A 12,700-nucleotide genomic window follows, 5' to 3' on the forward strand; every position below is an offset into this window, starting at 1 on the left:
TGGGATAGGAAATGGCATTTTCCGTTGTAAATTATATTTTCATTCATTAATGCTAGTCTTGTTTTAACATTTAAGAGATCGATTGCAACAGGAAAATCAAGCCAGCCGAGTGTGAATGCAAAGCAACCCTTCCCAAATGCTGTAAGCGCATTGCTGCGCTTTGCTTTTATATTAATACCTACAAAAAGAGATACTTCGAAGATTTCCTTTCTGCAACAATGGGAAAAACCTAAAAATGTTACCGCAGTATATTCTAAAGGTGAATATTTAGGAGAAATGTTCAAGGACAGATTAAGTGAGCGGCTAGTTTGTAGCGTACTGGAAAGTGAGGGATTTGAAACATTCAGCAACACTGAACTATGAGAAAATTAAATTTATATACTGTGCTTTTACAAGAATTTTGAAGGCCGAGTTGTGAAGGTGATACCTTAATTAACTCCAATTGCACTGTTGAAGCTATCGTGGATGATGTTGTAGAACAGAGCGAAACACGACTTTTACTTCAGTGTCTTCAGCAATTAGACCTTCAAAACGTTAATAAACTGTTTAGATGCTATGGAATAAATTACTTGTCAAGTGGCAAGATATCAATAGTGCCAAACAATTATTATGAGTGCAGATTGCAAAGTGACGTCCTGAATTTTTATTATGACAGCGTAAAAGTCACAAAATCCTAGACGTATGCTATTGCGATTGAGACTAGGGTTGTCTAAAAATCCTGCTTGGTTCGATCAAAGAAAATTACACATATCTGCCAGCCAGAGTGTACACAATATCATGACACTGCAGAGTGGAGATTTTAATAAACTGGCAACTCAGCTTCTTATTTCTAAGGACATAAACAGTCCTGCAGTGAGATATGGCAGAAATAATGAGCAGGGGGCACTTCAGAAGTTCTGTTTATCGTCCCAACGTTGCGTGTCACAGCTGGGTTTGTTACTAAACGAAGAGCAACCCTAGTAGCCTGGATGGGATAGTGCTAGATCAGGACTGACCCTCTCTTTTTGGAGATTGAGTTCCCTTACTCGTGTTGGGAAAAGCCTGTGACTGATGAGAACATTTGTAATGTTCCAAATATGTATATTGACATTGATGGTGATATCAAGTTAAGGAAACTCACGTATATTACACCCAGATACATGCATCATTGTATATTTTGAACCTCGACTCCCATGACTTTTTTGTATATTCTCCGAAGAAAAGTGTTAAAGTGGGTGTCTCCAAAAGAGAAGAACTCCTTTCAAATATTATTCTCACGGCACGGAGGTTTTACTTCGAACATTACCTTCCGCTAATTTTCATAGTGTTACATTGTTACGGTACCATACCCATGCATAGATTTTATCACTATTCAGACATTTCAAACATGATATAATTTCTACTTGAGTTAGAAGTAAAAAATTAAACAGTGAACTAAATTGATGGAATCATGTACAATTCAATAATTATATAAACATGTTTAAGTTTAGGCTTTTACCTAAAAGATACTAGTCGTCTGCTTTAATGATCGGAGGACTGAAGTTCACCTATGATACGAACAATTTTGTCTAAATGAGTTAGGTACCAAATGTGTGCTAATTGTTTGGGAATACGAAGAATTTCGTTCCAGGAGGACAATTTCTATAGGAATAGTTACATCCAACCATAGAACAATTTGTTCTACTATTTGTAGAACTTTCTTCCATCTCGAAGTTGATTTCGTATCACTACAAACGCAGCCTGATAATCGCGTTGCTTCACTTCTCTGACGAGAGCAAGTCACATGAACTATTCGAGCAACTTGCCGCCAGAGCGCAGTAACATCCATGCGCACGAGGTCTATACAGAGTCGCTCACTCATTCTCTTTGGAGACAGTCACGCAGTGACCATTGTAGGGTACCAACCAATAACATAGAGGGGCTGTAAGCCTGTCATCAGCGCTCCCTGCTTGAAGCAAGTTGATAAGGGACAGCCATGTTAGTGGTTGTCAAAACAAAGCGAATTGGCGCGAGAGCATATGTTGAGGTGATAGGGAGATCGTGCATGCCAATTTAATTCCCTAAGTTTTAAGAAGTGAAAACATAGATTCTCGCTTTCAAGAATGCCAGCCGTAAGCTCAGCGTATTGTTGTTCTAATCGGAGTAATAAAACCAAGGATATACCGTACTTTAAGTAAGTATTACTGAATTATAGCCGAGATTCATTTTGTAATTTTTTTTGTAATTAAATCCATTTTATTATTTACTTAGCGAAAGTACGGATAGTCACGGTAATTATTTGTCGAATTTTGTTTCAGATTTCGTTTAAATAACAAGGAATTGACGGAACAATGCGTTGTGAGGGCGAAAAGAGATAAATTGTATCCCACTCAATTCAGTTACTTATGCTCTGTACATTTCCAGCCCTATTTAATTTTCATTCACATTCACAAATAAAGGAAATGGAGCACCCACAACCAAGAAAACGTAACCACAAAAAAAACCCACTTATTTCTTTTAAACGTACTCCAAGTATGGTAAATACAGTATTTTACTGCTATTTTTGAAATGTATACAGCCTTTATTGTACATGTCTGTTGCCTTGGTTTTTAAAACTATGCCAAACTTCATAACGGACAACTTTCAAGCTTACCTCTCAGCTAGTAATCCCAGTATGATATGGTAATGGGAGAAACATGATATCCCCACTATATTGTAAAAAATAATTACACTAAACGATTATTGTTTTAAAGTATTCATGGGCCAGCTCTGTGGTGTACTAGTTAGCGTGAGCAGCTGCCCGGGTTCGATTCCCGGCTCCGCCACGAAATTTGAAATGGGGTACGAGGGCTGGAACGGGATTCTATTAGCCTGGGGAGGTCAACTGAGTAGAAGTGGGTTCGACTCCCACCTCAGCGATCCTCGAAGTGATTTTCCGTGGTTTCCCACTTCTCATCCAGGCAAATGCCGGGATGGTACCTAACTTAAGGCCACGGCCGCTTCCTTCTCTCCCCACCACAAGGCTCCTGTTCAGCATAGCAGGTGCAGCCCTCCCTCACATTTGTATCCCCCGACCCAATGTCTCACGCTCCAGAACACTGTCCTTGAGGTAGTAGAGGTGGGATCCGTCGCTGAGTCCGTGGGAAAAACCAACACGGAGGGTAAACAGATTAAGAAAGGAACACAGTACTCATGAGGATGCAATAAGTTTTAAAATATGAACAGAATGAGGTTGTAACCTATTGTAGGTCCCATTCATTTTAAGGATTTCTGTCATAAATATTTATGTCCATCGTTTTTATTCTAATTTACCCGTAACCACAACAGCCAAGCAGGGTAACGCTCTTGTTCCGATTTCGAGGCCTATTCGTATGTCACTGTGCGATGATTTCGAACTACCCTACAATCAACTGATCGTGATGTTGGCCTCGTGCCGCAATATGATGAAGTGGCGGTATTCGCTTTAATGCTTCAAGCTATCGGCAACGGTCTTTAATTCTCCCCCAGTGATTCTAAAACGCGTATTTTCTACACTTTTCGTCATTTAAAGGCCATGCCCCCTTGGTTGTGTGACAACAGGAAACATGGCGGACTTTTGTTCTATTAGCTTCACCCAGGCAGCGCTTCCGCCTCTCTATGTTATTCTAGCTCGTTGTACGGTACACTACCTTAGTTGTGCGAGTCAGTGGTGCGCGGTAGTGGTAATCACTTGTGTTTTGCTAGGGTGTGGTGAAAGAGTGAGAAATCATGGAGACCGACAGTGGCGGAACGTTGAAAGTGGCCGGGCATAATCTACGAGTGGAGCGTGAGATTGTCGTCCCCATGGATGAGGAATCCATATCTGATTCACTTAGTAATACGACACAACAGCAAGGTTCTCAGTCATCTGAGACTAATGTACAGAGGCGTAGTACGGAAGTGGCACAGACCGTTCTAATCCAGAACAACTTAACAATCAATCCGAGGTGTCCCCAGTAACTTCTCCCCCGGAATATTATAATCGCTTTCATCATGGTCCTTTCTTTGTATTCGTTGAATCCATTAACGATCAAAACATAGGCAGTTTACACCCTATGGCACTTGGTCGCCGATTCTATGAAACTAAGCTCAACGTCAAATCTATCCAACGTAAGGGACGCAATAGACTATACAATACAATCAATACTGATCTGCATTTAGGGCAGTCACCCAGGTGGCAGATTCCCTCTCTGTTGCTTTCCTAGCCTTTTCCTAAATGATTTCAAAGAAATTGGAAATTTATTGAACATCTCCCTTGGTAAGTTATTCCAGTCCCTAACTCCCCTTCCTATAAATGAATATTTGCCCCAGTTTGTCCTCTTGAATTCCAACTTTATCTTCATATTGTGATTTTTCCTACTTTTATAAACGCCATTCAAACTTATTCGTCTACTAATGTCATTCCACGCCATCTCTTCGCTGACATCTCGGAACATACCACTGAGTCGAGCAGCTCTTCTTCTTTCTCTCAGTTCTTCCCAACCCAAACATTGCAACATTTTTGTAACGCTACTCTTTTGTCGGAAATCACCCAGAACAAATCGAGCTGCTTTTCTTTGGATTTTTCCAGTTCTTGAATCAGGTAATCCTGATGAGGGTCCCATACACTGGAACCGTACTCTAGTTGGGGTCTTACCACAGACGTATATGCCCTCTCCTTTGCATCCTTACTACAACCCCTAAACACCCTCATAACCATGTGCAGAAATCTGTACCCTTTATTTACAATCCCATTTATGTGATTACCCCAATGAAGATCTTTCCTTATATTAACACCTAGATACTTACAATGATCCCCAAAAGGAACTTTCATCCCATCAACGCAGTAATTAAAACTGAGAGGACTTTTCCTATTTGTGAAACTCACAACCTGACTTTTAACCCCGTTTATCAACATACCATTGCCTGCTGTCCATCTCACAACATTTTCGAGGTCACGTTGCAGTTGCTCACAATCTTGTAACTTATTTATCACTCTATAGAGAATAACATCATCCGCAAAAAGCCTTACCTCCGATTCCACTCCTTTACTCATATCATTTATATATATAAGAAAACAAAGGTCCAATAATACTGCCTTGAGGAATTCCCCTCTTAATTATTACAGGGTCAGATAAAGCTTCACCTACTCTAATTCTCTGAGATCTATTTTCTGAAAATATAGCAACCCATTCAGTCACTCTTTTGTCCAGTCCAATTGCACTCATTTTTGCCAGTAGTCTCCCATGATCCAACCTATCAAATGCTTTAGACAGGTCAATCGCGATACAGTCCATTTGACCTCCAGAATCCAAGATATCTGCTATATCTTGCTGGAATCCTACAAGTTGAGCTTCTGTGGAATAACCTTTCCTAAAACCAATTGCCTTCTATTGAACCAGTTATTAATTTCACAAACATGTCTAATATAATCAGAAAGAATGCCTTCCCAAAGCTTACATACAATGCATGTCAAACTTACTGGCCTGTAATTTTCAGCTTTATGTCTATCACCCTTTCCTTTATACACAGGGGCTACAATAGCAACTCTCCATTCATCTGGTATAGCTCCTCCGACCAAACAATAATCAAATAAGTACTTCAGATATGGTGGAGGAGAAGGTGGTAATACAGGACGGGGTTGGAAAATGGGACACGTCTGCTCCAGCTTTTCTAATGGCGCGAGCATATTGCGGTGGCGCCATTTTGTTTCTGACTCTATGCAGCCTTGTCAGAGAACGTTGAGCATCAGTCGCTTGAGAGCTGTTGTTGTGAGAGGAGGGTTTAGATTTTCAACGAGTTAAACGTTTTTTCAGGCAGATATTTCAGCTTGTGTTCCTCAGCGATTAGGTAAGGTACAGTTACTTCATTTCTGATATTGTACAGGGGATAGTAGTAGCTTTATATTTGTTACATGTACTGCCCTAGGGATAAATGTACGTTGGAATATTTTAAGGTTAAATACTCCTAGGCTATTGGTGGCATTATGGGACAGACATGTCCCATATTACAACCACAATGTTTATGTGTGCAGGTTTCGACCGCTCGCTGGTTAGAGATGCCAAGGACAAAGTTGGGGCCTTCACCGAAGGCAGTCCGTAAAAAGTGGAAAGAAGACGACATGAAAGCCGCAATTACAGCCGTAAGAACAGAAAAATGCAGTGTACGACAAGCTGCTAATCATTACAATGTGCCAAGATCTACATTGCATCGTTTGGCATTAAAGACTGAACCTTCAACAGAAACTGTAACTTTTAGTAAACTAGGACAAAAGCCTATTTTGCCTCTCGAGTTAGAAAACGACCTAGTACTATATTTATTGCAGATGGAGAAAACATTTTACGGCTTGACAAGAAATGATGTAAGACGGATAGCTTTCCAATTATGCGTAAGAAATAGAATTGATCATCCATTTACAAACGGAATGGCTGGCCGTGCATGGTTCTACCACTTCATGAACCGCTACAAAGGTGTGATCTCCGTAAGAAAACATACCGGTACCTCCTTTGCTCGAGCTGTTGGCTTCACCGCAGAAATGGTTGACTGTTTCTATGACATTCTTGAAATGCTGTATGATAAATTTGGTTATCCGGCTGATAGAATTTTTAATGTGGATGAGACAGGACTAAGTGTTGTTCAGAGCAAAATACATAAAATTATAGGCCTAAAGAGGAAACTCCAAATGGGGGCACTTACCTCTGCGGAGAGAGGTTGATGATGATGCTTGTTGTTTTAAGGGGCCTAAAATCCAAGGTCATCGGCCCCTAATGGTACGAAATGAGAGAACAAAAATTACAAAGGCATCCACTGACCAAAATAAAAATAAAAAATGTCATGAAGAATGAATGGATGGACAGGAACCCAACAAAACACAAAACTAACAAACAAAAACAAAAACCAGTGGATCGGATTCAATAGAGAACGAAAATAACATTATTACCGACCAAGGAACCACTTATAAAGCACAAAGATGCTTGGTGTCTAAAGGGGGTGCAAAATCCACGTCTGAGGCCCCACAGAATGGTACATGTCGCGAGTAAAATAGAACCATGGTATGTGTCATGTTGGGGTATTAATCAGAAGTAGCGAAGACTCACGGTGTTCCACAAAAGATGGTACTACTCACAAGTACTGTACTTCGTACAGGTAACGCAGACCTATGGTGTTTCGCACACAATGGCGCCACTTACAGCCAACGCAAACCGATGAGTTTCCTCACCTAGGGTACTAGTCACGGGTGCCGGTCCCAAGGGCCCCGTGGTGTTCCACACATAGTGAGTACTAATCACAGGCAACGCAGACCCATGGTGTCGCTCATATAGTGGTACAACTCACAGGCTACGCCCAGACCCGCGGTGTTGCCCACATGGGTACAACGCACGGGTACTGGAATCCACCAGGCCAGGCTTTTTACTGCAACGAATCACAAACATATTTCGTACCATGTTAGTGATACTACTCGCAAGTACATGCAACCCATGGTGTTCCCCGCATGACGGTACGAATCAAGAGTAGTTTCATGGTTCTAATTCATTCATCCCTTGGTCGCCCCTTTTAGTCGCCTCGCACGACAGGCAGGGGATACCGTGGGTGTATTATTCGTCAGCCTCCCCCACCCACAGGGGGTGTGTGTTTGGTCCGCGAGAGGTATTTTATTTCCCTCAAGTCCGCCGGCAAGCCGGTTAGGACCCCCCTATCCGCCACCTGGGACGCGCCACGTGGGAGTATCACCTCTCCCCCTGCTACGCCTGCGTAGCAGGTTCGTGGTGCGGAGAGAGGCGCCCTTGTGACAGTAATAGTTTCAATGAGCGCAGGTGGCACTTTCATCCCACCAATGCTAATATTCCCACGTGTGAATTGGAGTGATCAGCTAATGAGAGGTGCTCCACCTGGAGCAATTGGGGCTTGTCACCCTTCTGGTTGGGTGCAAACTGAACTCTTCACTCAGTGCTTTGATCACTTTTTGAACAAAACCAAACCTTCTGCAGAATCACCTGTACTTTTAATTCTTGATGGACATTTCTCCCATACACGTAACCTGGAGAAAATCATGTGACAATTGTGAGTTTGCCACCTCATTCAAGTCACAAGTTGCAACCTCTGGATCGAACATTCATGGGCCCCCTGAAGAGTTATTACAGTGAATGTGTCCGAAGTAAACTGCGTGAAATCCAGCGTCCGTTGACACCATATGACATTGCTGAGTTGTTTGGCAAGGCCTATCTGAAAACTCAGACAGGTGACATTGCTGTCAATGGATTCAAAGTCACAGGGATTTATCCTCTGGACAGAAGTGTTTTCATAGAATCTGATTTCATTGATTGCAAGGGCATGGAAGAGGAAGTAGCAGTGACTTATTCAGATGAAGATCTTAATCACGATGACCAGCCAACTCCAGTTCAACCAAGAGTTGATCACAGTGGACAGAGCAATTATGTTAGTCCTCAGGATATTGCACCTGTTCCCATTCTGAAGAAAAAGACAAGTAACAGGGGACGAAAAGCATCAGTAGCCATAGTGATCACAGGTTCACCTTACAAGACTGCACTTGAAATTTCTCGAGAAAAGAAGAATCCCAAAGATGCCCATCAAAATGCAAGACCTAGCACGTCAGGAGACCAGATAACTTCGAACAACTCTTCTAGTGTTTCAAACAGGCAAAAATCAACTTCAAATGGAAACTCTGCTACATTGAAGAGGAAGATAAAAAGTAGACCTAAGCTACAACAACAGTCTCTGCGTGCAAAAAGAAGACTTCCATTCAGAGAAGAATCTTCTGACTCGGAAGATAATGACGTGTCCATATCATCTGGGGAATCAGAATTATCCCTTCCTCCTGAAGACTCAACACCAGGAGAAGATAATGCAGAATGCATCTTCTGTAGTGAGATGTTTGAAGACTCGAAAGCGGGAGAAATGTGGATTAGATGCACAGTTTGTAGAAGATGGGCTCATGTAGACTGCTCGGCATGTGAACAAGCTGTTTTTATTTGTGATTTCTGCATATAGACATTTTATTTCTTTAAAGAAATCTTGCTTTTTTTTCTTATGACACTTCTTGTTATGACAGTCGTGACTTTTTTAAATGAAAAAAAAGTCCAGGAAAGTTTGAAAGACTGAAAAATGTGGTTTTATACTAATATGTATACATTTTGAATGTTATAGATTCCTTAACTAAAAAATTATAGTAATGCTACACTGAAATAGAATTTCACTCTCTGTGTCCCATATTTCAACCTCAAATTCTTAGTGCTCATCTTTGCAGCATGTTTACTTTTTTGGAAGAAATGACTATAAATATTTGTAATTTGGTATTTATTATCTTGGAGGTACGAAGTAAAATGATATTTAGATTGGGATTTACTGTCAGTTACCTTGTATAACATATATATTCAGAGGTACTGACGTAGGAAAAAGTGTGTCCCATACTACCACCTTCTCCTCTACTATATCCCAACCCATTGTCTTTAGTATATCCCCAGAAATCTGATCAATTCCAGCCGCTTTTCTAGTTTTCAACTTTTGTATCTTATTGTAAATGTCATTGTTATCATATGTAAATTTTATTACTTCTTTGGCCTTAGTCTCGTCCTCTATCTGGACATTATCCTTGTAACCAACAATCTTTACATACTGCTGACTGAATACTTCTGCCTTTTGAAGATCCTCACATACACACTCCCCTTGTTCATTAATTATTCCTGGGATATCCTTCTTGGAACCTGTTTCTGCCTTATACTTTCCATACGGCTTCTCAAGCCAATGCCTTTTTGAGTAACTCTATTCTTGAAACCCTAAAAATTAAAGCTTATATTCCATCTTCACAAGTGTTACGAGTAGGAATTATTCGTGGAGTTGAAAAAGGCCTATCGAATGATGAAATTTTACAATATCTGGAATCTGAGGCACCGGTTATAATCGTCGTGCAATTCAAGATGGAGAAACCCAATACCTTCCTACAGGTTCTATAAAAATAGTTTTCAGGGCTCAAATGCTCCCATCGCATGTAGCCTTATATAAGGTGTATATGGCAGTTGAACCTTACATCTTTTCACCTATTCGCTGTCGTAAATGCCAGCGCTATGGACATACATTTCGGCAATGTCAAGCCAAAAACGCACGTTGTGGTAAATGTTCGCAGCAGCATGAAAGCCAGGCTTGTACTGAGCAATTCACGCAATGCGCCTACTGTAGGAAAAATCATGTTACGGGTTCCTCAACTTGTCCTGAACACAAGTATCAAGTTAACATTAAAAAGTTAATGAGTACTGAATACCTGTCTTTTCCCGAGGCTAAAGCTCGAATTGCCCTTCCAATTTACCATTCCGAACAACAAGAACATCAGTTCCCTCCACTACCATCGAATCCCTCATCTCCTCCGACACCAAACCCCCGTAAACGTAAGTTTACTCAAGTCATCATGCAATCTCCCCCTCCTACACCCGAGCCAGGCTTTGATCAGCAAGGATACATGGCCATCCTGCGAAATGAAACTTCGGTTCCAGTAAATTCATTCACCCCCCCTCTTTGGAGACGCTTGTGCATGTTAGGAATCTAATAAGCCGTGACAACATGGCAGCTCTTCTTTTAGTTCACGTCTTGGATTTTAATTTCTCTACTATTTAACCTATCGTAATTGAAGTGTGAAGGTAATATTCTGTGGTTTACCGTTATGACCAGGTATGTTCTCTTGTGGTTTCAGGTCTTTCTATTTGTCTCCTACTGCTTTTAGCCTGTTTTCACTGGCACTAAATTCACTTCTATCCCACTTCTCTGCATTGCGAGTGAACGGAGAGTATTATTGCTCGTTATAATTAGTGGTAGGCCATGTAAAAAAGTATTTGCGGAAAGGATTGGGTAAGTTTCTTTGTTTCGTCAGTATGTGACGGAAGTTTGTGGGTTAGATGGCCTAGATGCCATTCTCCCAGTTCATTTTTGTAGTAGGCTGTAGTGTGTATGAGGACTGATACTTTTCGGCATATTAATCACTATTCAAAGTCATTTCTTTGTAATATTTCGGAAAATAATTTTTGAGTGTTTGGTTCTTAAAGGTAATCAAATGAATCTGTGGTAAAACTTTACTTCCCGCAGCCCAACGTTTATAACATTATAGGGAAGTGAAAATAATGTAAATCTTACTTGGAATTCCTTTTAGAGGAGATATGTGTTCATTGCCATGTCTAGGAACCCACCAGCCCGCCCCGAGAAATATATTTACTTTTATAACCTAATAAAGAGCAGTAGCCGCCATCGTCCATGGCTCAAGTAGTTTCTTGCATTCTCATTGGTCATGGTGAACGGAATGTGACGTCATTGCCATCAATGCTGATAAATACATTGCGTTACCAATCCCGGCTGAATAAAAACACAAACAAAAAAAAAAAAAAAAAACACCATGTAAAATTACAATGCGGCTTTAACCGTCCGGACCAACGGTCTTGTCCAGGTCTTATCCTAACCGTCCGCACGGCAAGAACCAGTCCAGACCAATCGTGTTCCCACATGAAAGTAGAGGCGTAGGGCCGCTTCGCGGCTTCTAACCGGCCAGAGCAATGGCCTTGTCCACGGCAAGAATTCTAGACCAATCGTCTTGTCCACGGCAAGAATCCTAACCGTCCAGACCAATCGTGTTTCCACATGAAACTAGGGGCCTAAGGCCGCTTCGCGGCTTCTAACCGTCCAGACCAATGGTCTTGTCCACGGCAAGAATCCTAACTGTCCAGACCAATCGTCTTGTCCACGGCAAGAATCCTAACCGTCCAGACTAATCGTCTTGCCACCAGCTATCGAAGCACCTCACTCATTAGTTCCTCCGTACAGAGGTTGGCAGCTCTGAGCATAGCTTCACAACATCCTTCCCGAGAAGGCCGCGAGCGTGTAAACAAACGACAGTCGTTCCGCGCGCAGCTGAATGTAGCGAGTGTTGGGCTGCGAGAAGTAAAGCATTGATGGGTTGATTTCAAAAGTCTGTCTCTTTCCTCTCTTTGATATATAATGGTTTAAGTGATATTTTAAAAATTCTATGAATCATCACTGTTCTAATTTAGTACATAAGTTCTGAAAAACCAATACAACGAAGTGAACGCCACAAACAAGATTACCCCCTGTGGGTGGGGGGCGCAGATGAAGAATACACACACACGGTATCCCATGCCTGTCGTAAGAGGCGACTAAAAGGGGCCCAAGGGACTCTCAACTTGGGAGCGTGGGCTGGCGACGACGGGGCCCTTAGCTGAAATCTGGCATTGCTTCCACTTACTTGTGCCAGGCTCCTCACTTTCATCTATCCTGTCCGACCTCCCTAGGTCAACTCTTGTTCTGGTAAAACTTCAGATGTTGTCACGCAAGTTTGTATTACATTAATTATGGCTGACGGTGGGCGAATGGACACTCTGATTGGTTGAAGGCTAGTCCAATAAAATGTCGTTCCCATAATTCAATAGAGAGAGAAGTTATGACCAACTTACGCGATGAAAAGACCTAAGAGTGAGGCAATGTCAAAGAATGGGCATATGAAACAATATCTTGGTATGTTGAACTATGGTAGTGACATTTCATAGGGCAAATCTTCAGGCCATGGAGAGTCTATTCGTGCCAACGCCAGCCACGATTATATAACAACGTAATGAAATAGTTGAGACGTTTCGATGCAGTAATTACGATTCTAAACACTTGAACCCAAAGATAGCGCTAGTTATGCTTAAATATGAATACGAAATAGAGGCTTAAATCCGCGCGACTTGTG

At 41.6% G+C, this 12,700-nt stretch overlaps 1 long non-coding RNA gene across 1 annotated transcript in view; it reads left to right on the forward strand.

Moving 5' to 3' along the window:
• Window positions 1-10,516: 10,516 nt before the first annotated feature.
• Window positions 10,517-12,700, forward strand: part of LOC137500552 (uncharacterized) — a 46,750-nt gene continuing 44,566 nt past the window's right edge. The window contains exon 1 of the long non-coding RNA XR_011018087.1: window positions 10,517-10,635. This is a non-coding gene — a long non-coding RNA (uncharacterized lncRNA). The remainder of the gene's footprint in view (window positions 10,636-12,700) is intronic.

The sequence above is a fragment of the Anabrus simplex genome, chromosome 4 (genome assembly GCF_040414725.1).
Source record: "Anabrus simplex isolate iqAnaSimp1 chromosome 4, ASM4041472v1, whole genome shotgun sequence".
NCBI classification, from domain to species: domain Eukaryota; kingdom Metazoa; phylum Arthropoda; class Insecta; order Orthoptera; family Tettigoniidae; genus Anabrus; species Anabrus simplex.